This window comes from Ursus americanus, chromosome 18, assembly GCF_024610735.1.
Source record: "Ursus americanus isolate L20-20 chromosome 18, mUrsAme1.1.p, whole genome shotgun sequence".
Classification (NCBI taxonomy): Eukaryota; Metazoa; Chordata; class Mammalia; order Carnivora; family Ursidae; genus Ursus; species Ursus americanus.
Window position 1 is genome coordinate 11,290,534 of NC_142144.1, and position 26,058 is coordinate 11,316,591.

A 26,058-nucleotide genomic window follows, 5' to 3' on the forward strand; every position below is an offset into this window, starting at 1 on the left:
CCTGAGCTCCTTCCCCTGTGCCAGGCTGACTGTCATTGTGGCTGTGGGGTCAACAAGGAGGCCTGGGCTGCACTGAGAATCGGAGTCAACAGAGAAACTTGCCCTGAGCTCTTCCACCCGGAATTCAGTCCAGGGCCGACTCACAGGGTGCTGGAAAAGAACGGCCAAAAGGTAAACAGACCTCAGAATGACATTTCAATAGTAATAAACTTGAACGATCCAAGTTCCTGCAGCCCATTCAGACAAGAGCCACAGGTTATGTAGCTCATTCTCTAGTTTCCAGAAATACCAGAGATGTTTTAAAATATGGCAGCATGACTTCTTCAGATTCTCTCAATTGCACAGCCGTGAGGCAGACCCACTGCCAGGCATCTTCCCATCTCATTTAACTTAACCCTCACAGCACCCCTTACGGTGTGTGTTTTCCAGTTTAGGAAGCTGAGACTCGGAGAGATGAGGTAATTTGGCCAAGATCACATAACCATTAATGGCAAGACTGGTACTAGAACCAACATCCGCTGGCTCCAAACTGACTCCTCCTTACGCTGTTCCAGGCTGCCCACAGTTCTTTATTGTTGCCAACCCAATTTATAGACACCCTTTCTGGGGCCACCCTGCAGATTTGGGAGCCTTCCAGTTGCATCACTTCTGGTAAGTTTCTGGCTCCTGCTTTGTTGAGCTCTGTGGCACTCTGTCATCGCCGGCTGCTGGAACAGCCAGGGGGCCCATTGCAGCAAGGAAGGACACAGAAAAGAAGAGCGAAGGAACTCTAGTCCCCGTGATGCTGAGAAGGACACTCACCTTTCCTCATTTGAATCTGTAAGTCCACGTCCCAGGATGCTGTTCTTGCCCGAGATCTGTGTCTATAGAGGCCTCTGAGCTTTCAAGTGAAGTGAGCCAAGTGCCAGCCCATTCACTCGCACCCCACTCCCGTGGCCAGGGGCCACGCTCCCCCCCGAAGCCAGCACAAGGCGAGGTCCTCCTGGGGCCTGGCCCTCGGTGTTCACAGAGGAAAAATGAAAGTTGCTTTATTCCCCGGCCTCTTCATAGCTCCCATTATGACGAGAGGGCTCCACAGTGAGGAGCCAGGGCTGTGATATTTCTGCTTCAGCATGAGAGATTCATATGTTTGACTAATCAATTCTTTGGCACTGACTTCCCGGCCTGCATTTTGTTCTCCTGCTTTTGATCGTCTGTTTGCCTTTTTGCCATTCTGCTGGTTCTTGTTTGGAGCTTTTATTTTCCAGGAACACTTTGACCTACTCGATCCTCTATACTCTTCTCTCTCTCTCCCTTTGTCATTTTCCTCTCTGATTTTGGTTTCCCGTGTGATTGACCGCACACAGCTTCCACATACAAGCGAAGTGGAGACCCTCAAGTCACGAGGCGCTGATAACTGCAGGGTTTTGTTTTGAGAGCCCAGGGACCCTGGACTGCAGCCAGCCCCCGGCCTCCCAGCCAGGCTGGGCGGTAGCTCTTCCGTCCCCTTCCCAGCCTCGCCCTGCAACACGCAGTCGCTGATGTCGCTCGGCGCTCTGGGGTTCACAAAGGCCCCTAGAGCACACACAGCAAACTGTGAGGGAGGAGGTGCAAACAACTCATTTTGGGTCCCATTTCTCAGTGGAAGGAACGGGGCGTTGGAACTAGGAGGTGACTTTCCCAATGTCCCGAGCTAGTGAGCGGCCAGTCGAGCACCAGCCCTGGGGCTGCTTCTGTTCTCGGCCGGCACTGGCCTCGCAGCTGTTTTGTCCTCAGCCCGGGCTTGTCCGGTGACACTGGCGATGGCGGTGCAGCTGCCGCTTCCTGAGCACTTGCTCTGGCCCGGGCACAGTGCCGAGTTCTTGGCCTGTGTTAGTGCTGGGACCCTCGCGGGAACCTGGGCTCGGAGCCCTGAAGGCACTCTGCTGAGGTCACCCTTCCAATGCCATGGCTAGAACTGCGGCCAGCCCTGACTGCCTCGGACATCTGCACTCTGAGCTGAAGAGGCATGTACACTGCGCTTTGGAAGCAGAGCAGAGGGATCCTTACCTCATGAGGGAGTCTGGGAAGGCTTTCTGGAGGCAGGAGTATGGGAACGGGGCCTCTGGGATGAGTGTCAGAGGAGGGCTGTCGCAGGCCTTCTTTGCAGCCTGCTTCCTGACCCGTGCTGGGTGCACATTGTTTTCCAAATCTGTATTTTCCATCTGAGGATCTCAAGGCCAGAAGGATTTGTGGTTTCATCACCTGTTCCATGCTTGAGTCTCTTTCCCAGCATTCCCCCACCCCCACCCCACCGTGAGGCTTTCTAGCCTCTGCTGCACACCTCCAGTGCCAGGGAACGTGCTTTCTTCTGAAGCAACCTATTCCATCTTTCAAATGCTCCTATGGTGGGGCTCCTGGTCAGTTAAGCAGCCGGCTCGTGATTTTGGCTCAGGGCATGATTTCAGGGTCCTGGGATTGAGCCCCGCATCGGGCTCCCTGCTCAGCATGGAGTCTGCTTGAGATTCTCTCCCCATCTGCCCCTCCCCTTGCTTGCGCACGCTCTTTCATTCTCTCACTCTCTCTCTCTCAAATAAACGGGGGGGGCAGGGTTGGGAAAGAGCAGAGGGAGAGAGACAAGCAGACTCTTTGCTGGGTGCAGAGGCCAATTCGGGGCTTGATCTCATGACCCTGAGATCATGACCTGAGCCAAATCAAGAGTTGGATGCCTAACTAACTGAGCCACCCAGGCACCCTGGGAATCTTTTCTTATTTTAGTGAAAAGTTCCCCTCTGTGCCCACCACCCCTCCAGGTTGGGGAATGCCACAGGGCCACAACACTCGTCCTTGGGAGCAGTTGATAGCAGTGGCTGGAATGTGAGCCAGAAGTGAGGTTTCTGCACGGCTGTTTGCGGAGAGGGGCTTGGTATGTGGAAAGGCCAGTGGTGTGGAGTCCAGAAGCCCTTGGTTACATCTCACTCGACCAGTTTTGCTCTGTGATCTCATATGAGTTACTCTCCTCCCCTTAACTTCCTCATCTGTGAAATGGGAATAGCAGTCCCCACTCTACCCATCTCAAGTGGCTGCTGTCCACAAAACATCACAGGCGCGCTCATATGCGCTCGTACTGAATAGCCGCAGAAACCTCGCCGTCCGTCTATACTCCATTGCGATGGTGCACGTTTGGAGTTTGTCCGTGTGAGCTCGCTCCGGTTATTTCATGCAGTGTTCTTTATCAGTTTAGTGTACAGGTGTGCGTGATGCGTACAAAGTTGTGATCCACAGACTTCACCCACGTTCCTGGGTAGCCGTTATTGTCCTGGGTCTGGAGTAGATGCAGGGAACAGGAAGGTTCCTAAGACACAGCCTCTGCCTTTGAGGGGCTCTCAGGGTGGCAGGAGAGACAAGAGTGAAACCCTGAGAGGCTCAGGGCCTCGGGCAGTGCTGCCGGGGCTGTGGGGAAGACGGCAGCAGTGGGCACCTTTATCTGGACTTGTGAGCTGTCTTTGAAGAGGGCAACTCTGCTGACCCAGGAAGGGAAGGAAAAGGAGGGAGGAGGCAGGGACAGCCGGCTATAGGCACTTTACAGGTGGTTTCATCTGAAGTAGGTGGCTTCTCAGAAGCGGAGGAGGAGGAGGAGAGACGGAGCAGTTGGAGACGGAGCAGTTGAGCGCAGAACCCGACGAGTGAGTGAGTGGAGGTTTCTTGGCCGAGGTCCGAAATGCCGCAGGCTGATGGCAGGGCAGAGACTTCAGAGTTGAGGTGTCGGGTTTGAGATCCACGTGGGTCATCCTAGGGGAGGCTGCCAGTGTGTTGTTGGAGAGACAGGTCTTGGAGTTTCGGTGGAAAGTCTGGCCTGGAGATGGAGAATTGGAAGGCTTTCCTCTCTTGTCAGTTCATCTAAAATTGTAGAGGCCTGTTTGGTGCCACCCAAGAGTATGGAAGACACCCTCGTGCACTCACTGGGCGTGTGCCGTCCATTGCCGCCTGGAGCAAAGGCTGAAAAGAAGGTCATGAAGGTGGGACAGTCACTGCTAGGTCCCTTTGTTGAGCACCACCTGGGTATTAACACGCTGGCTGCAGTGTCCCTAATCCTCCCACCAGCCCTCCCAGTGAGTATTGGTATCCTCACTTTAATGAGAAGGAAACTGAGGTTCACACGAGTTTAAGTAGGTGACTGGCGCCAGTGGAGAAGACACACCCCCCTGACTCCCAGCCCCCTGGTGTGGTTGTATACTTTCCCATGTGCTGTCTAGTGGTGAGCACCTTCAACAGACTGAAGCTTCGGCTAGTGGCCTGGCTGCTTTGCCCTCCAAGCCAAGCCCATTCGTGATTAGATGTGTATATTCATTATCCATCAGGCATCTGATTTTTGCAAATTATCTACATGTGCTGGTGTGTGTTTGAGTGTGATGAGCAGGGGACGAACCGTCCCCTGCTCACCTTTGAAACAGTGTCCCTACGACCCCGTCCAACAGATGCAAAAGAGTCTTGTCTCATCTCTTTCCTTCATTCCTAGTTTCCTGTCCAGTTCCTTCACTGTGCCTTTTGGGGGCTAATGGTATATCGTGATGTGAATATGCATTATGTAAGTCGTAATTTTACTTTATGTTTAAATAAACTATGTGCACGCAGAGTGTAAGATGTATGCAGGACACAGCCGGGGGTACTCTGCTCTGAATTCCTCTGGCTTCTATGTTTTTTTTCAAGTTTGAAAATGTGTTAGGAAGAAGGTAACATTATGATAATTGGAAGTTCAGTATATCTGTCTTTTTCCTCTATTCTTTTATACTTTTTTAGATACAATTAACACTTCACACTTCACTGGTCCCTCCTCGGTTACCTTTGACACTTCCTTGATATTTATTTAGATGTTCATGGCACCTTCGCTTTGAACTCTGGTTAAGAAAATCAATAACTTTAACATAAGCATTTTTTCCTCACTGAAGATATGCAATTAGTGAATTACATACATGTGGACATCCACTTACCTTTTTTTTTTTAACGTGTCAAAAGATCATGACACAATTATGTGAAAATAATAAAGAAAAGTGATTTACTATCAAATCTGTGTACCTGCTGTGAAGTTGCAGAAACAGCTCATTTTATTACATTTTCCAGAACAGAGCATTTCACAGAAGATGGGAAAACGTATAGGGAGAACTTCATGGGTGTCGTCTCGGAATTTACGAACCATGCATGACGCATTTATTTTGAAATGGCTGTGTTTTCCGTAAGCATTTGTCTGAATGCAAATTTCAAGGCGCACTAGAATTTGACTCCCTTCTATCAGGTGCAGACAACACGATCTATTGTCCTCACCGAGAACGAAAGTAAAAAATGTGCCTTTTGCCAAAACTTTTGCTACTTTCCCAGTTTCACTTTAGGAGTCTTGTCTTGTGTAACATTGGTTCTGGACTTGCCAAGTGTAGCTGAGGCAATATTTCCTTGATTAGTTCCATCCCTCTTTGCCTATGCTGTTTGGGAGCTGTCAGATAATGTCATCATTAACCCATTGCCGACGTGCTTGAAAAAGAATCCTGAAACTCTAGATGGATTATGATGCTAGAACTTGAAAGATAAAAAGAAAGTTGTTTTCTGAGTGAATACATTTTAAGGGCAACTGAACAAGGCTGAATGAAATTTCACAGTAGAAATGGAAAACTATCTTTTGAGTCTCTGAACACTAGTTATTTTAAGACCAAAAAAAAAATTGTTTTTCTGTGTTAATATTTCCCTGGCTTTCATCCATTTGGGAGAGAAAAGTCCTAATCTCACATATCCACTTGAATGGCTCTCAGCCTAGAGCCTTGCCCATAAACGCACAATGAATGAGTTAACCCTCTTAATCGTAACTCTTGTGATCCTCAGTTATAATAAAGATGCCAGTTTTTGTGTTTGGATCATTTGCTACATCAGATGACTTAGGTCATCTTTTTGTAGATAATAAAATCTATTGGAATTTCCTTTTGGACAGAAGTTGTGGGTCTCGTAAGAGAAAATGGTGGTGATTACACTTAATTTTCCTCCCACTTACCCAGACAAAAATATAAGTTTTTTTTTTTTTTTTCAGCGTATGTGGAAATTTTGAGCCATGGTTGGGTTCTGAAGTTTAAATAAGTGTTGATTCTGTTTTATCCTGGAAGCAACATCTCTTAGTGAAGAGAGCCTGAACTTAAGACAAACCTGGGCTGAAAGGACCACATGACCCGGAACAAATAACGCCCCCTCTCGGAGCCTGTTTTCTCATTTGTGAAAGGGCCTTACTTACCCTTACCTCAGTAAACTGTTGTAAGGACAAATGTGGAAATATTTATTAATAATAATAATAATAATAGCGCTGACTCGGTGACAGGTACTCTTTAAAGCACTTGACACATTACGCATTTATCTTCACACCAACGCTGTGGATACTGTTCTCTTTCCTATTGTGTAGATGAGAGAACTAAAGCACAGAAAGTTAAGTGACTTGCCCAAGGTCACACAGATAGTAAGCATTAGGGTTGTGACTCTAATGCAGAGGGTCTAGCTCCAGAGTCCCTGCTCTGAATCACCATCCTGTGTTGTCCTTCAGAGCGTGGCATGTAGGAGGTGTTTGATAAATGCTTGTCATATCTGGAACCTTTCAGCTCAGGTGGATGAAGGGGGCAGACTCATGCCCGCTGAGGAGCAGTGGCACCATAGATGGCATTCCTAGCCTCCTCTTCTTGATCACAAGGTTCTTGTCTAAGGGAAGCCGCGTTGCTGGATAGAAGAAAGAGCACCTCTGACCCAAGGCTACCTGGGATCATCATGTCACTGAGGAATCTTTAAATATGCTATTTCTAAATTTCAAAGCTAGTTTGAGCTATATTTACAGCATTTAGCATATGAAAAATCGTTAGGAAAGTGGGCTTTTAAGTGGAACGGTTGTGTAATGGAATATTTCACGTTCCGGTTCAGCCATAAAGCTCAGGGCTGATAAACAAAGCATCTGAAGCCAAATGGCTCCTCATCTGACCCCAATTAAAATAAAGATTTCATTCCATTCTGTCCTGACAGAGAGGAACATATTGTTGCCTTTAAGGGAGTTTGGTTTAGTTAATGAAAGAATTTTATTTCGTTTTTCCCCCCAAATACAATATCTAATTAAATAAGATTCAATTTGTTAGGACTTCTGGTAGGGATATGTTAACTCTTTTAAGGCTGTGTTGCCTACGTGCCTTAAGATGGAGAGGGCACTTGTAAGTCCCTCTTCACACTCTATTGTTTAAAGAAGAAATAAGCTCAAGTCATCTTAAAGACAAACATCTTCTTCAAGGCGTCTCTGTTGATACAGCCATTACAGCAACCTGTGTATGTAGGTAGCGTGATTCTGTATAAAATATCACATATTTACATAATGCCCTGTTTCCTAGAAGCATTTGTACTTGTACATATTGTAATTTACCAATCACCATAGATCTGTCCGTATAGAATATCTCACACAGGGAGCTGTAGCTGCTAAAATATGTTAGGTAACATAAGTTGGATATTGATGCCAAATTATCACGGAGTTCCTTCGGAGTTATCTTGAAGAAATATGTGACTGTCTAAAGAATTCATCATTTAACATTAAGAGTGAACACCAGCCAACTCTTATGAGAGGTGGGGGGGGGGGTTCTGGTGTCATGCTGTCACTGCTTTCTTGTAGCCTTTTCTGTACGTGCCATGGCTCATCATGACTGCTGAGTTCATAATTACCAAGCAGAACATTTTGGTGTCATTGTGGAGAAGTTCTCTTCCACCCAGCGAGGCATGAGGAGGTGGCTGGCTTGCAGGACCCTGGTCGGTCACCTCCACGCCTCTGAGGACTTGCCATTGTAGTCCGTGAAGCTGCAGGGAAAGAAGGTGGCCTGGGCATCAGGGCACCTGCCTCCAGGCAAGCCCCTCCCTTCTCTGGGCTTCAGTTTCTTTGTCTTTAAAATGACTGAGCAGGGTCAGTGGCTCTCCGAAATCCCCTTGGCTCTGCGCCGCTCAGATTCTGCATTCAGTAGAGCAGAAAGTACATGATGCTTTTAAATCCACTAAGAATTTATAGTCAGATGCTGAGGATTTATGTTCTAAGAAATAAAAAGTCTTTAAGACTATAAAACCTAAGGCATTTAAACCACATTAAAAAAAATTCTGTGAGTTTGCGTGCAGTGGCTCCTTCTGACATTCAGGGAGCGCTGACTCAGCATAATGAGCACCTATTCTATGCAGGCCCAGTGCCAGGTGTACAGAGACATAGTATTCATGGCCCTGCCTTCCAGGAACTTATCTCCTGGGCCGAGGGCAGGTAGTCAAAAAGCAAGTAAAGAGGCCAGCCCTTTATTAAAACTGTACTCTGGGGCAGGGGGAGAGATGGGATGAGGGGCACGGGTCACAGAGGAGAGCATGTTTTGGCTGGACTTTGAAAGGCGAGCGCATTCACCAGTTGGAGAAGGGGAACTAGGCAGAGACACACGGGAATGAGGGGGGCAAAGCAATGAGTTCTGCACTGTTGGAACCTGGGGTGGGCTGAGGGAGGAATGAAACTAGAAAAGAAGGCTTGTGAAAAAATCTTAGACCCTTATAAGTTCTAGGGTAAGGTGTGTGCCCCATGTTTTTCCGAATGGTAGGAGTGGGTATTCTTTGAATATATAGGGTTCTGTAGCCAAGAGATTCTGGGAATACAGGTGAATCGGTTCCCCTCTTAGAAGTACACAGTGTCTAAAAAATGCTCTATGTACACCTCAGCAATTATCTGTACTGAACTTGATTGAACCCAGTGTTTCTCAAACTTCTGACCGTTGAACCTCTCTGAGACAGAAGACTTATTTGATACCGTGGGACCAACTAGGACAGAGAGCTTGAGATGGGGAGTTCCACTGGAGAGCTATGGTCTGTGGAAATACAAGATCCAATCCGCATTTTAGAAAGATCATTCTGTCCTGGGAGGAACAGGAGCTGGGGGAGGCAGGGAGAACGTCACCAGCATCAGAAAGGTAATTAGACACCTGGTTACACTTGGAGCTGTTTGAGGTGCATTTCCAGGAGAACCCCATCCCCCCGCCCGCCACCTACAATCCATGCCTTTACGCGCTTATGTGAGCCTTGAGAGAGCCCTACAAACGGGCTCTCCAGATGCTGACATTGAAAGTCATCTGCCTGGCAGCCTTTCAAGAGCTCACAGATAACATTGGTGGTTGACCGAGGAATGAACTTGGTGTTAGGAGGTTGGGAGCCGGAGATGAAGACTGATGCTGAGGGCCTCCTGTGGGTGGGGACTGTGCTAGGCACTTTTACATTCGCTCCCAGCTATTCCTTGAAATCTCCTCAAGGCATTGCTGTTGTGCCACTTTGAAATGTAAGGAGAAAGAGGCGTAGAGAGGGTAGGTGACTCTCCCAGTGTTCCATGGCTGGTAGGCCTCACACCCATCTGACTCCTCAGCCCACGGCCGTACCACTGACCTGTCTGGCCTGCCCCAGAGAGCCTCCCTTTAAAAGCACTGACCATCTGCCAGGCCTTGTGCGAAACACGTGCATTCTTGAACGTACTCTGCCCAGCAGCCCTATAAGATAAGTGGTTTATCCCTGCCTAACCCGTGGGCAAACTAAGGCTTTGTTAAGTAGCCAAGGTCACAGCTGGACATTGTAAAGCCGGGAATTGAACTTCAGTCTGGCTGCACACTACTCCCCCTAAATAATTCTGAGGAGGTTGTTCAAGAAATTGCTCAGAAATGTTTTTCTATAGAAATGCTAGGAAATTAGTGGGCTTTATTTTTGATGCAATAATACTCCAGCTCTGGGCTAAGAGTTGAGCCCAGTGGTTCGATCCTTGCCTTGATGTTGGCCATGCAAAACTCGGATTTGAGTGAAGAGGTTATTGCAATAAATTCGTCATGTGTCCTCAGGCCCCTACTCTAGTCCTTTCCCTGGGCTCAGAGCTTGAGCAGAACACTGTCTTTGCTCTCACTATCGAGTAGGGTACCCGTTTAGAGAGCTCGCAATGCAGCGTGTTAAGTATGATTACCGAAGCCTGTTGAGGGGCGCCTGGGTGGCTCAGTCATTGAGCGTCTGCCTTCGTCTCAGGGCGTGATCCCGGAGTCCTGGGATAGAGCCCCACATCAGGCTCCCTGCTCCGCTGGGAGCCTGCTTCTTCCTCTCCCACTCCCCCTGCTTGTGTTCCCTCTCTCACTGTGTCTCTCTCTGTCAAATAAATAAATAAAATCTTTAAAAAAAAAAAAAAAGCCTGTTGAAGTAACCCAGAAGAAGGGGAGATTAACTGTATTTGAGAAACTAGTGCAGGCTTCCCAGGACGTGGTCTGCAGTGGGTTTTAAAGGATAAATAGGAGTTTGCCAAACAGTGAAGGCAAAAATGTCTGAGCTTATTTTTCTCTCTTGGATTGAATGTTGATGATCCACTAAGAACAGTAACGGAATTCATGTAGAGCTTGAATTTGTGCCCTTGTTGCCTTGGTTTGCTTTTAAGAAAAATCTAATCCCACCCTGTCTGCCAAGCTGACATGATTGGAATCCTGAGATGTGGTGACCCATGGAGGCCTTTTACGTCTGTCTTCTCTGAGCAGCATTAAAAATGTTTGTTTACTTAGAGACCATGATGTATCCAGGTGACATGCTTCATTTAAAATCATTCAAATGATGAAACCTGGGGAAAAATAAGCAAATGATTAGACTTGGGCTTTGTAATTAAACCCACCCGCCCTCCTCACCCTGTGTAGGCTGACTGGCTGGAATGAGCCCAGTTGTGAAGGAATCGAACGCTTCCTTGTTCACCAATTCATTTGTCAGTGGCAGGGTACTTGCTGTGTGCTGGGCGCTGAGGGTTCGAAGAGGAAGGACACGGGTGCTGTTTGCCAAGTGCTCACAGATGAGTAGAGGAGTCAGAGGTGTTTGATGTGGGCAAGGAGTGCCCTGGGAGCAGCCAGCAGAGCCAGAGAGAGGAGAGATTGCTTTAGCAGCACTTTCCCGAAGAGGTGCTGAGCCGAGCCTTGAAGGATGGATTACCACCATCGCCATGAACTTGTAAGCAGGAAGAGGCGGTGGGGAAGCATGTGGGCTCTAGACGCCAACTGCAGGGTCCCCACACCTGTTCCAAGTGTCCTGGGCAAGTCCTTAATTTCTCTGTGCATTGTCTCCTCATCTATAAGATGTGAATCATTAATAGGCTTCCCATCTTGGGGTTGTTGTGACCATTAATTGAGTCATTTGCAAAGAGATTAGAACGCTGCCTGGTGCATTTGTGAGGGCAGTAAACGTCCATTACCTTGTACCAGACACTGGATTATAATACTTCAGCTCCTCCCCACAAGACTTTACGGTATGTGATTTTATGCCCATAATTCAGATGAGGAAACGAAGTGTTGAAAGTGCCTAGTGATTTACCTAAAGCCACGAGTCTAGTACGTGACTGAGCCACGAGCTGGACGCCAACCTCCCGGGCTCCAAAGCCCCAGCCGCCCTCTATTACACCCATGCTCACAGCTTTACTGTGCACCTTCTTCCAAGCCCTGGGATTTTTTGAATAGTGTTTTTGCTTTAATGGTAGCTAAAGCTTTTTTCATAAGAGAAAAATTTTTAACCTATGTAAAGTATGGTATACGGGTAAAGGATGGGCTGAATTTCAAATCCCAGCTCCACTTCTGCCCAGCACACTGGTGATCTCGGGCAAGCTCCGCTCTTGACCTGTGCACTGGTGACCTGACATCAGTTACCTTCCTTCCTGAGCCCCCTCAGTAAGACAGGGATACTAATTCCCACCTCCCAGAAATGGTCGTGGAGACGGAGGAGAGGTGTGTGTAAAGCTAGTACGTGCCAAGTGCACAGAGTAAGGAAACTGCAAAGTCAAGTGTCCCTTCGTTTGTCCCCACCCTTCCGTGATGTACCAAATCTCTTCTTCAGAATTCCCCAGCCGTTCTTTCAGCCAAGGCTTTACGTATTTAGACCATCTCTTAGTTGTCAGCTTGTAAATTCCTCTACTGGAAGTGTCTTTCTGACACGGACCCTAGAATTGCGCACATCTTTTTTAGAGCCTGTACGTACGTGCCCACGTCCACTCTTCGGGCTCCTTCGCACAGTGATTACGAACTTTTCCCTCTCCTCACGTGGGGTCTGGCTTGAGGAGGCAACTGCCACTTTTGTGGTTCTGCTTGTAAAATCAGTGTCCCGTTTCCCAAGGTTTGGGACGTAACTTGAGGAGTGGAGTTGGGTTTTTTGGGGTTTTTTTGTTTTTTGGGGGTTTTTTTAGATGGCAGGGAGATGGGTCTGTGGAAATGTCACAACAGCCAGTATTTCTATGGCTAGCCATAGAAGCTGGATTCAGCACGCTCAATTTGGACCGTGGGAGTAATACCCCAGGCCCTCTTCTAGAGGAGCAAGGTAGCAGTTCACATCAAGAGCTTCAAGAACGTTCATGCTCTGTCAGATTCAGCAAGCTTCTCTTGAGTCACTGCCACATGCCAGGCCCAGCGTTAGGCAGTTGTTCCTCGGCTCTGGCTGCGCACAGTTGAGGAAAGGAAGTCAGCAAGTCAGCCGTGGGAACAGAAGCTTCCAAAGCAGTATGGGTAGGTGCTGTGATAAAGGGAAGCACCAGAGCCATGAGTCCCACAGAAAGCCTGCCGAACCCAGCCCGAGAAAGGCATGAGGCGGCTCAGTGTTGAATGTTGTCACCCCAGGAAAATCTGTAAGGGGACCTGTCATGGAGGAGCGCTGTCCTGGTAGCCACGTAGCTAGAACGTACCAGAAGGGGTGGGGGAGTGGTGGGAGACTGCACAGGACAAGCAAACAGGGTCCAGATCCCGGGAAACCAAGGAACACACATTCTGGTCCTCTACCCAAAAGGAGTTTGATTTCAGCACAGTGTGAGCAGCCCCCCCAAAACGGTTCCCACCAGAGGCACCAGCAATACGTACGCTGAAGTTTTATCTCGATGTGCCCCTGCAGAGGAATAGCAGTGTTCTAATAGCAGCTTCTAATTAAATCTTGTCCTGGTCCTGAGAGCACCACTGACCTGCGCACTCTTCCAAGTGGGTCTGATTCATAGGACGTTTGTCCCGTTCTGCAGTTTTGAGGAGGAATGTGTTCTCATTTTTTTGCCTCCGCAGTCCGGCAGAAGTTCTAATTTGTGGAAGGCAGTTTGGGTAATTAACGAAGTGTGTTCTGTGGAATGAGGCAGGAAAACTCAGAACTGGGCCGTCTTGCTCTGTGTGTTTATGTGCTTAGTTGTAAATACCAGTGAAATCCTTAAAATGAAGACCTGTTTGTGTTAAAAATAAAAAAGAACCCACGCCAAACATGTCCTGTTCAAAATCACTTGATGAAGCTGAGTTTTTTGAACTCTGACTAGTACTTAATTTTAGCTACTTTTTTGTTTAAAAGCACCAGGGAAAGCAGTGAGGCTTTCAGATCTTTGAATTTCCTTTTTTGGGAGAGATGACAGTGCTCCTCTAAAGTTTGCTTCTTACCTTTCCACCTTTGAACAATTGATTTTGATTAGAAACATTACACCCAGCATTTACTTTGACATCCCTGAGTACAAACAGTCATTTTAATGGTTTTTTTAAAAACAAAATCATGACGGGGACATCAATCCTTTGCCTGGTGTATGAAGGCCTGGTATATTAATTGGCTGTCAGATTCTGAAGAAATAATGGATTAATGTGCTTGATCGTAACGCTGTGTTCAGAGACTGAAGTTTGATCCTGATGTCCCCAGTCTCTCTGCTTAATGCAATTACAGATATGCATTCAGGACATTTGAGTGGATTGCATTTCATTAATATGATTTGAGCGGACAACATTAGGCTGCTGTCGGGTCCTCTCTGACAGCTAATTACTAGAATGAAGCGTGTATACCGCTAAGGAACAATGGTGCCCTTATTGGGGCCATTAAAACAATAGAAAAATAGTGCTTTAAAACACTCAGAGTTACTTTCCATACTTGTCATGGGCCATGAAGGTCGCTCAGAGGGGAAAGTTAGGAAGAAAGAGATGGACAAACACTGGCGGAGTCTCTAAGAACAGGACTCTTTCTTATCTTTGAAAGAATCCAAAATTCGAACCAATAGGTGAGGTCCTTCTGAAGGAATTGGGCATCACTTGCTCAGTATTGATCTGGGGGTTCTTTCAGGAAGTATGATCTCGGACCATACAGCCCTGACATTTTGCCTCCTCCCCACCTACCCCACCCCGAAGAGGTCTTTCATACTGGAGAAGGTGTCCATTTGGAACATCCATGGTTTATTACATTTTTCCTTTGAGGAGAAAAAGTGTCCTTTGTCTGGTGGTGTTATAACTGGGCCATATGGGCCACTCGAGTGTCTACCTATGGAGGGAAGAGGTGTGGGGGATTCGTGAAAGTTCATCGTCCTGGGGGTGTTTCTAGCTCCCAGAACCACCTCCCACCAAGTCTTAGGAAAACCATGCATTCAAGAAGCATTCATCTGACTCCCACTGTGTATCTAGCACTGCTGGTAACGTGATAAAAAGATGAATAAGGTGGGGCACCTGGATGGCTTAGTCAGTTGAGCGTCCGACTCTTGATTTCAGCTCAGGTCATGATCTCACGATCGTGGGGTCGAGCCCCATGTCAGGTTCATGCTCAGCAGGGAGTCTGCTTGAGATTCTCTCTCTCCCTCTGCCTCTTCCCTAACTCATGCATGCACACTATCCCTCTCTCTCAAATAAGTAAATAAATCCTTTAAAAAAAAAAAAAGATATGAATAAGATGCAACCCCTTGTTCCAGAGCTCCTCAAGTCCCGTGAGGGACAGACATTTAACAAAACAAAACAAAACAAAACAAAAAAAGCATTTGCAACCATGTGGCTGGAGCTAGAGTGTATTATGCTAAGTAAAATAACCAGAGAAAGACAATTATATGATTTCACTCATGTGTGGAATTTAAGAAACAAAACAGAGGATCATAGGGGAAGGGAGGGAAAAATAAGATAAGAAATCAGAGAGGGAGACAAACCATAAGAGACTCTTAACTATAGGAAACAAACCGAGGGTTGCTGGAGGAGAGGTGGGTGTGGGGATGGGGTAACTGGGTGACGGGCATTAAGGAGGGCACGTGATGTAATGAGCAGTGGGTGTTATATACAACTGATGAATCACTGAACTCTACCTCTGAAACTAATAATATACTATGTGTTAATTAATTGAATTTAAATTAAATTTAAAAAAATGAACGAGACAATGCTGGATTAGAACAGATGGATATATAAGAGAAGTATAGAGAAGGGAGAAGCCTGAAGCCTTCTCAGAAGAGAAGGTAACATATGAGGCTGATCTTAAAAGATGAGTAGGAGTTGGCTGCAAAGTTAGGAGGTGAGCTGGGCCTATGTGCAGAGGCTGGGAAATGGGGCGGTCGGACTGTGTGTCCTTAACAGGGAGCAGCTGGCTTAGTGATCCATCTAGGACTAAACTAGAATATTCTTAGCTGCACTCGTGAGGGTGTGTTCTGCAGCCTTGAGCCACCGTTGGCCAATGCTCCCCAGAGGCTATGGAAAAATCTTGAACTCCGTGTCAGGGTTTCTGGATTCTAGCCCTAGATTTACTCCCTAAAAGCCATGTAAATCCCCCCAAAGTCATCTGGCCTGTTTTCCCATCTACGAAATGGAGGTAGCACCCACTCTGCCAGCCTCACGATGGAGCAGGTTTGACTTAAGAGGATGCAATTGTTATGTGTGCCCCGGATCCCCTGGCAGCTGCTGAGTGCCAGAATCCAGAGTTAAACTCAAGTTAGGCCCACTTCAGGGCCTATACGCCACCTTGCTCTAGGTTCCTGTGGAGAGCCAGTGTAAAAAGTTGGGATTATTAGCTAAGTGGTAGGCTCGTCTTCAGAACCTCCTTTAGCAACACAAGGTGACATGAAAATTCCTGCCACTGAAGCAGCCATCAGTTGACAGACACGCAGATGCGCCCCACCCCTCTACCAGGAAATGTGAGGAGCCTCTGGCCACCTGCCCATTCTGTGTCCCCAGGATGTCACAGCCCCGGTGGAGGGCATTTCCCCAGAAACCAGGGCAGTCTGTTCTTCGAGTCCTAGACAGGTCATCACCCCCCACTTCCCCCTAAGATGTCTGCTTTTTATCCAAACTGCCATCAGGAGACAGAACCACAAGCTGTTGGTGAAGAATGGTGGTACAAGGCGTCACCCTCTGTCTCCTGCATCGTTCATACCCTGTCCACTCTCACCTGTAACTCAGCTCCTCATCCCCTGGCAGCACTTCTCAGATGCCCCATAGGCAGAGTGTCTAACTTTGACCCCCAGGAATCAGTTCCGTGGCCAAGCTCAATTTCTTTAAACGTGCATACCCCAGTTAGAAACGCCAGACCAGACGGTACCTTTTAGGGCTGTGATTACTCATCTCTGTTCTCTAGCTCCTGGCCTAGGAGGGGCACCCCAGGAAACTCTTGGATGAGGGGGTGTCTGGAGCCTGAGAGAGTTGCTGGTGTGGCGGCACCCCTCCCTGGGTAACCCCCGTTTGCCATAATGGCATTTCCTAGCCCTCGGTTTTCATTTCGACTAGTGAGTCACCTCTCTGCTTCCACTCTCAAAATCCTGAATGATTGCTAGGACAAGAGGAACCTGGTTTAAGTGGAGTAGGAGGGAATGGATGCGGGGATGATGAGGCCTGCCCGGCCTCCCTCGAGGCTCGAGTTCCACCACCTCAGGGAGTGTGAGCTTCGGGAGTCGGCACACGTGTCGGGCGCATCACCCGGTGCCGGGAGGGTGGTCCAGGGGTGCAGGGCCAGCTCTGGGTATCACGGCCCAGCCTGGGAAGGACGCCATGCTCGCCCAAAGCCTGTCACAGAATGTTGGACGCGTGTGCTGCCTCATCCGGGGTTCCTCACGTGGGAGCCACGGGTGCCATTATTCCCCGGGAGCCTCACCGGGTGAGCTCAGAAGCCCCTGCTTTCTTCTCTGAATTGTATTTGCTAATTTCTCCACGGGCAACACAGCCCTGCCAAGACCTGTTTCCCTCCTATTACCTGGCTGGCATTTTTCTAATGGTTTCCTTCCTAATGATCCTCCAACAAAGAGACGATGGCGGAGGGTAATGCATCACTCCTGCCTCTCACTCCCTGGTCATTCTTGCTAACAGGCTTAGCCGCGCTTCACAGTCATTATCACATGTCGCACTGTCTTTGGGATGCAGAGATGATTTGCCAGCTCCATAATGCTTCATTTTTACTAAAATGAAGGCAGGACCAAAAAAAAAAAAAAAAAGATTCTTATAATAAAAAAGTGTGTACTCACTCCTGACAGATCTGATCTCAAAACCCTCCTGTGTCCCCTAGTCCATGCAGGATAGTGTCTCCACTCCTTGGCCGGGCATCCAAGATCTTCACGATCTGGTCAGGGATCTCTTTTCACTTCACCGACTCTTCTCGTCACCCTGAGTCCCCTTGTGGAGACGCTTGTTCCCACGGGCCCCAGCTACTCCGCTCTCTGTTCCTGCTCATCTCTCTGCCCGAGACGCCCTCCGGGGTCCCCGAATGAGGCTTCCAAAGCTCAGTACATGCGCCACCACCCTGTGTTCCTCTGTGACACTCTTCCTGGTAGCCCAGGCAGGGTCAGCCCCTCCTTCTCAGCCTCCTTGATACTGAGGCAAGCCTCTACCTACCACCCAAGCCCTTCCGTGCCCTTATTCACGTGCCAGGCTCTCCTGGGAGGCCGCCAGTTCCTCAGTCACAGGAGCTCCATCTGAGTCCTTGGTGGCCTCTGGGGCCCAGCACAGAGCCTGGCACACAGGAAACCCTATGAACGTCTGGCAAAGGAAAGGAAGTCCTCCCCCAAGAGGCCTTCCAGGCTTCCCCAAGTGAGATTTGTCTCTGTCTTCCTCTGCTACTCCAAAGGAGCTCCTTGAAAGCCCTCTACTTTTGCCATTTTTCTTTTTATTATTTTCATGTACCTCTCCCACTAGGTTGTGAGATCCAGTACCCAGGTCAGAGAGAGCCACCTGGCTCAATAGTGAACTCCCCCAAATCTGGGGTCACAGAGGAACAGGGTGATGGATGGAGTAGGGGATAAGGAGCTGAGTCTGGAACATATAACTGTTGAGGTGTTCATGGCACATTCAGGCAGAGATGACGGATGGGTAGTGAGACATTCAAAGCAGAGCCTTGAGCTTCCCAGGATCTTTCATGGGCCTGAGGCCCCACTAGCCTTGAAATTCATTTTAGGGCACCTGGGTGGGCTCAGTTGGTTAAGCGTCTGCCTTCAGCTCAGGTCATGATCCCGGAGTCCTGGGATCGAGCCCCACATCAGGCTGCCTGCTCAGTGGGGAGTCTGCTTCTCCCTCCGCCCCTCCCCCCACTCTCTCTCTCTCAAATAAATAAAATCTTTTTAAAAAATTCATTTTAAATGATGTGTCTCTTGGAAGAGCTGTTATTTTTTTTTTAAGATTTTTTAAATTATTATTCATTTATTTGACAGAAAGAGAGAGCACAAACAGGCAGAACGTCAGGCGGAGGGAGAGGGAAAAGCAGACTCCCCACTAAGCAGAAAGCCCAACATGGGGCTCAGTCCCAGGACCCTGAGATCATGACCTGAGCCGAAGGCAGACGCTTAACCAACTGAGCCACCCAGGTGCCCCTAAAGATTTCTTTATTTATTTTAGAGCAAGAGACAGAGCAGCAGGAAGAGGCAGAGGAGAAAGCATCTTAAGCAGACTCCACGCTGAGCGCAGAGTCCAGCTTAGGGCTCAGTCTCACAACCGTGAGATCGTGACCTGAGCTGAAACCAAGAGTCGGATGCTGAAGCGACTGAGCCACCCAGGCGCCCCCAGCCTTGAAATCAATCCATGAGGGCAAGTGGAAGCGTTCCTTTTCTATGAGAGGGCAAGAGGAGCACTCACACACAGTCTTAAGAGGGGAGGCCTCAAAGACCTTTCTGATAGTACTTCCTGCCACTCTAGTCAGCCAAGAGCCAGCAAGTTGACAACATTACTCGAGGAATGTTCACTGCAGACACTCACCAACTTGTTGAGCGCTGGAACTGTACAAAGCCAGACCCTACAATCCCTGTTTCTCACAACCAGAATGACACAAGCAGCCTGTGAGGGTTGGCCAGAATACGCCTGTTCCCTCCCAAGAAGACTACTTGAAGGAGAAACATCTCTGTGTGTGTACATTCCGGTTTGTCCGGTAGTCCTTTTACTTCATGGTCCTTTTTAGTGTCTCCAAGCCTTGAATCGCAGAGTTGATAGGGAACTCAATGCATATATCCTCTTTTGCAGGCCAGCTGGCTTCTGCTTACACACCTCCAATGTCAGGGAAATTTACTCTTTAAGAGCCAAAACCTTACTGCAGTTTTCATCCTCTAGCCCTTAGCTTTATGCTTGGTAGTCCCATAATGCTAGTATCATTTATGACTTTTCTACCTGTACTAGAAGAACGCGGTCCTCTCACCCTGAGCCTTCTCATCCCAGTCTTTCAGCCAGCCTTTGGAGGGCTACAGTTTGTCACCGTCCATCCTCAGATGTCCAAAACACCTGATATTCTGGATGTGGTCTGATGAGAACAGAACTTAGTGGGCCTGCCCTCCCCCTTCCGTTAGCCATACAGTGTCCAATACAGAGGCCGCTGGCTGTGTGTGGCCTCTGAGCCCTTGAAATGTGGCTCATCCAAGTGGAGAGGTGCTGTGAGGGTAAAACATACACTGGATTTCTAAGGCTTAGCGGAGTCAAAGAATGTAAAACTCACTACTAATTTCCTGTATAGATTACGGGTTAAAATTGCAATTTTTGTATATACTGGGTAAAATATAATCCATTAGAATTTCCCATGTTTCTTGTTTCTTTTCAAATGTGCTACTAGTAAACTTAAAATTACATATGGGACTCGCGTAATTGTTCCATTTTAGACTGCTGCACTTGAATGCAGCTTGAGATCTTCTACTTATGTGAGTATAGCGGGTGGCAGTATTCTTTTTTTGAACTGTATCACACTGTCGGCCATTGCTGAACTTGTACCGAACATAAAATTTTGCCTGTTTTACACCTGCCATATAAATTGCTTTTAAAACAGGTCAGCCTTGACTAGTACATCTAGAGTTGATTTTTTTGAACCTAAGTGTAAGAATTTACATTTGTCCCAAATACATCTCAACTTGTTAGTTTCAGCCCATTGTTCCAGTCGCCTGAGAATTTTTTTTTAATCCTTGCTGTCACCAGCTCCTTTACAGATCTGATCAGCATTTTCCCATGTTTCTATCTGAGTCACTGTCGATGTTGGTTGAGCTCAGAACAAAGTAGAGAGTCTGCGCACCAAGCACATTGGCCAGCAGTTTTAACAACAGCTACAAACCCATTATTCAGCTGTGGCTGTTCAGCCCATGTTTTACCATTTTGCCCACATGGAGACTGAGTTTTTCCAGATGTCTCGCTAACACCAGCCTATGTTATGTCTAAAGCAGCCTTCTCTTCTCCTATCCAGTCTCACCCCAAGCTGACTTACCACCCAAACAAACAAGAAATATGGTGTGACTTCTGGTTTTAGACACCAAATGGATGGACTCATTTTCACTAAAGTGTTAATGACTGGTAAGGTCTGAACTTCACCTTAGTATTAAAAAAAACAAAAATACTGAGGCTTTCAGTACCACAGACAGATGGAGAACTTTATTTGGAGTTCATGCCACTAAGGCAGAATCGAAGGGAAGAAGTCGTCTTGGGACTTAGTTGAGGAGGGATAAAGGGCCTTGTGCAGCCCCCTCAAGTCTTTCCTATAGTTGGTGATGAAGACCCAGTCAGCATGATCTAGCAGGTGCCAGGATTCGTACATGGAAGCATCTCCTTTGTATACCTACTGCTGTTCTGGTTGTGCACTTCTGCCCACACTCTCTCTTAACCTCCTTTAGTCCTTGTAATTTCTGGAACTAGGAACTGAACCTCTGACTTTAGATCACGTGCTTTTGGCATGACCTTCATCTGTGGCCTCAAACCCAGTCCCCTCCTTTTGAGCTAGGTGTGTAGTTTTGGTTCTCTTCTGCAGCTCTGTGGGGGGTGTGTGTGTGTGTGTGTGTGTGTGTGTGTGTGTGTGGTGGAGGGAACAGAAAGATATTCTCTCAGCTGGCATAGGGCAGAGGGAAAATCTTTTTCCCCTTTTTACCTTTGAAGCCTTCACTATAGGAAATGTTTCGAGTGTGGGAGGGCAGAGGGGAGCATTTGCAGACCTCCTGCCTGGCCGAATTGTAAGCATGAGCTGTTTTTCCTGGGTGGCTCAGCAGGCCCTTTCTCCCTTTCTTTGGGGCTGATAGAAGGCGGCAGACACCACACGAAGGTGCCTGTTTTCAAGTGCACTGCGTGAGGGATGCTCACTTTATTTCTAGTTTATGAAGCACCCCCTCCCCCGCCCAAGAGGCCAGAGCTCACTTTGTGTAATGTTAGCATCTTGCTGTAGTACTGACTCTTTAGGAGCACCGCGTCCTCTGCTTTACAGATTTGGAGGTTCCTGCCAAGAGGGTCACTGGCCCAGCACCATCGGGTGGCAAGGCCTCTCAGGGACCACAGGGAGTGTCTCTTACAGAACTGAAGCTGCAGCGGGGTGGGGATGATCCCTTGGCCACAGATTTAGTAGGGGATGGAGCGCCTTATGGATATCTTGCCCATCAAGAAGAGAATGATTTCTTGAGTCGAACCAAACAATTCTGGTCCACTCTTCAAACTGCTGCAGACCAGACTCCTTGCTTGGGGCCTGCCTCTCACAGGATGTGGTGTCCTTTGCATTTAGAATTAACTGGATGTAATGAATTCTGGGTTTTACATATTTATTACCATTGTCCGTGCTCCCTCTGGTCTTGTAACCACTTCTGCTACCCAGCCTGACTCCCTCCAGGGAGAACAAGAGGGAGGCTCAGAGGTGCTGGCAGTCACGGAAGCAGCTGGGGGAGAGGAAGCTCTAGCCGGCTTACAGTTGAACACACAGGGCTCATCACGACTCCATCATCCGTTTTTCTCCTCCAGCAAACATTCACTGCAGCCCTGCCCTGGGCCAAGCCCTGTGCTGCTGGATAGAATGTGGAGAGGAATGAAAACCAGTCTCTGCCTTGAGATGCTGTCTAATGGTAGAGGCCCACCTGTAGCCCGCAGGAGGGTTAGCCTGTGGTAATTGCCAGATGGAGGCTTTAGTTCACATGGGAGAAAATACTTGAGCTAGGCCTTGAGGGGGGAGGAGGAGGCATTTGCCAAGCAGTGTGATAAAAAGTAGCTTGTTTAGGGATGCCTGGGTGCCTCAGTCGGTTGAGCATCTGACTCTTGGTTTTGGCTCAGGTCATGATCTCAGGGTCCTGGGATCAAGCCCCACATGGGGCTCCACACTTGGCATGCCCCTTCCCCCCGCTCTATGCGTGCATGCTCTCTCTCTCAAATAAATAAAATCTTTAAAAAAAAAAAAAAGGAACTTCTTTAACCCTCTTTGAGTCTCTGTAAAAAGGGGGTTGGAATCCATCCAGTAAAGCTTAAAGCCTACGGACATATCAGCATCCCCTTTCAGAGTGCTTCATACTGTTCACTGGGGCGGGTCTTTGGTTCCCCTTCCCCCCCTTTACCCCAATTATTTTAAAGCTTTTGATTTTATAGGACATTGTATATATTTATGTTTTTGCGATTTTTGTTGTTCAGACCAAGAAAATGGTGGAAAACATTCTAAGTGATCTCAGAAAAAAAAAAAAAAACCTTTGAGAAATTAACAGGGGCCTTTATAAGGAGGATGTGGGGCCAGAAAGAGTCCACAGGACAAGTGCATCCAGGGGAGTCATTTGGGGGCCACAGGCATTGATCTGAAAGCAGCCTTGGGTCCTGCCATGTCTTTGTTCGCCTCATATCAAGAACTATGACTTTGGCTCATAACTAAAAGACAGGAGGGGGAGAAATGAGTATGGAGACTGTTCTAGTTTGGATGGTAACAGCAGTAATATTGGGGAGGAAAAAAAAAACAGACCTGCGGCCTGACTGAAATGGCCCTAGACTTGGTTAAACGCTGGCTTGGTCTCTCTCAGTTGTAGATGGTAGAAGCTCAGCTAACTTGGGCAGAAAAGGTAGGAGGGAGAATTTCTTGGCTCATATAACTGAGAAATCCAAGGCTTCTCTTGCTCCAGGCAGGACTGGACTCAGGAGCTCAAGTGATGTTGGCTAGTCTCTCACTGACCACTGTTTGGCTTTTCTTTTCTTTGCCTGTCAGTTATTACTTTCAGACATTCTCTTGCTTTGTGATAGAGGCATAAGGGTCTGTGTGGTCCTTAGAGCTTGAGGTGAGGCATGCACATTCACAGGAGGCTGCTTGGCCTAGCTTGGCCACATCTGGGCTCCCCTGAACCAATCACTGTGACCAAAGGATGGGGTCCTCCGGTTGGTCAGGCCAGAGTCACATGCACACGCATTGCCTGGGTGCAGGTTAGCAAGATCAGCCCCAGTGGGAAAAGGGAATTTTGCTACTTTACATTCACATTGAAATGGAAGAGACAAACATAGGAACAAATAATCCCGATAGTGGGTCAGTGGTGGGGTGGGGGGACTACAGAATATTGGGGGATGAAGGGGGGTTATCACGGAGGGCTTCACCACAGTGCTCATGTTGGAGCTGAGCCTCAGGGTTGGTTAGCTGGACACTTGTGGCTCAGCTGTAGTAACTTTCTGAGAACTCCTGTTGGCCGTGGCTGCAGGTATAGAAAATCAGAGGGGTGTGCTCTCTGAAGTGGGTCTCATGGGGGAGACAAGTTGCCAAGCTTCTTCCTTCCCTGCCTCCCAGAAGTCTCTGAGGGCATGTTGCTGAGATGGAAAGCCTCGTGGGCGGGCTGGTAAAGCCACAGTGAGTGAGCTCTGTAAACAGTGCAGACTTTCCCCGGCACCAGCATCCGAGAGCCCCGTTTTCCAGGTGCAAGTCTCTCTGCTCCCATGGCCTTGCCCAGGGAGGCCTTGCCCTTTGGCTAACTCAAGCCCTGGGTGGGGGCTTATCCTGCAATTATTTTTCCCCCTTCTCTGATGATCCACCCCTCTCTCCTTTTACTGAAATGTTAAAAACAAGATAATTATAAGTGAACTACTTTTATAAATGTGGTTGTTTTGTTTTTTTGTTTTTTTTAATGCTCTTGAGCCCATGATTTTATTCTCCTTTTACAGATGAGGAAATTAGGGCTCGGCTGTGACTTGACCAAAGCCACAGAGCTGAGAAAAGTGGCAGGGCCCAAATCCATCCATCTCTTCTCTCCCCATCACCCTCCACGCATCCGGTGTATGGATGAAACCTTGGGATGCCTGTCATGGAAGATCCCGGGGGAGTCATTCCCCTGTCCACAGGTCACTGAGCTCACAGACCAAGGAGAAGATGGATCCAGAAAGAGAAATGTGCCCAGTGCTAGCTAAAGATTAGTGGTGTTTAGAAAATCTGGAAATGTAGGCATGAGAGTTTTATCTTCCACATGTGGAGGCCAGAAGGAGATTCTTTGATCCATTCCTTATGCCCAGGAAAGCTTGTTGTAAAACCCATTGCACAGCTTCGCAGTACATGCTCCTCCAAGTTGAGTGAACACTGAGAGGAAAGCATCTTCTTGGATGGCCTGGCTCCTTTCCCTGGAAGCTGACCCCGTGCTGTGTGTGTGTGTGTGGTGTCTCCTGGCGGAACGTGGCAGGGGGAGAGGTAAGGCCCTTCAGCCTCTCCAAAGCCTGTGGTCAGGTACTCAGGTGTGGGAGCCCTGCTCACAGCCCCTGAGCCTGATCTGCTTGTGTTCAGTGGAGATTACAGAGCTTAATGATTAGCTCCTCCACGCTGCAGCTGATGCCAGCCTCTACCCCCTTTACACCTAATTAGTCTCATTAATGAGCTCCTCTGCTCTCCATAGAGAGAGTTTCCTCTTTGGAATAAGAGGCAAAAATACCTTGCCCAGGTAGATTGCTGAAGCCTTTAATTATTGCCCACACCTGCTAAGCCTTGTGACTCACACCCAGTGATAGTGCTGAGCTGAAATGGGGCTTGTTTATAAGCAGGAGCAGATTTTAACTCTTTCAACACCAAAAAGGCTTTTGATTTAAAGAGACATATTTCCCCAAGACTTCACACCTGCTCATTTCAAGCACACCGGGCTCCACGGCTCATGTGGGTCATCCTGCGGTGGCAGAGGCACAGCTGTTGCCCTCAGGGAGCTCAGAGTCTAGTTAGAGTGATGGGCAAGAAACTACATAGACAATTGTAATGGCTGCCATTTACCACATCCCTACCGTGAGTGTCCTGTAATCTCCAAAGTAAGACTTTGAGGCAGACGTTAGTACCTCTGTGTTATAGAGAGGACACTGGGCACAGAGAGGTGATGTCACCTGCCCCAGGTGCCGCAGGTGGGAAGAGTATGGAACTGAGTGGAACCAGGTATTCTGGCCTCCATAACCAGTGTATTCCCCACTCTTGCCCAGGGCCTCCCTTTCATGCCATACCGCACAGTGAGGACCGTGGTGGAGGTGAGCTCATGCTGTGAGGCCGGGAGTGAGCAGCAGTCACAGGCAGGCAGAGGGATGACATGAACAAGGACCATCCAAGCAGAAAGAACCTGAGCAAGACTCAGAAGAGTACGTGCCCTGTGCATTCACAGACCTGCATGTCCTTACTATGGCTTGAGTCCGGGAGGGGGGTGGCTAAGGGGCAGTGGAGCAGGAAGGGTAGACAGGGACCAGAGCAGGAGGCCCTGAAATGCCGGGTGAAGATTTTGGACTTCCTCCCCAGTACCTTGTCCCAACCCCGCTTTGTACCCTCTGTACCCTCCCCAGTACCTAGCATAGCTTTTAAGGTAGGTTTTTGGTCAGTGTCGGTGAGTGTTTGGGACAGTACCACAGGGCAGACTCTACACCTTCGCCATGTGTGCTGCTAGAGGGAGGCTCCCTGACTGGCTGGGAGCAGAGGGAGTCTCCTGGCGTGGGCTCCTTGGCTCCTGAGTACGACACTTCGGGATAGGCACACAGGCTTCCCAGAAACCAGAGCAGCCAACTCAACAGAACCGAGTCACTCTGACCAATTTAGACGAACTTTAAAATGAGTAAATGTAACACCTAGCAGCTTACATTCAATGACCACATTTACTAGGAGTCACTAACCAGTTTGCTACGT

At 48.2% G+C, this 26,058-nt stretch overlaps 1 protein-coding gene across 7 annotated transcripts in view; it reads left to right on the forward strand.

Moving 5' to 3' along the window:
- DENND1A (DENN domain containing 1A) overlaps positions 1-26,058 on the forward strand; it is a 489,116-nt gene that overhangs the window by 375,875 nt on the left and 87,183 nt on the right. The gene's annotated exons all lie outside the window — the stretch shown is intronic.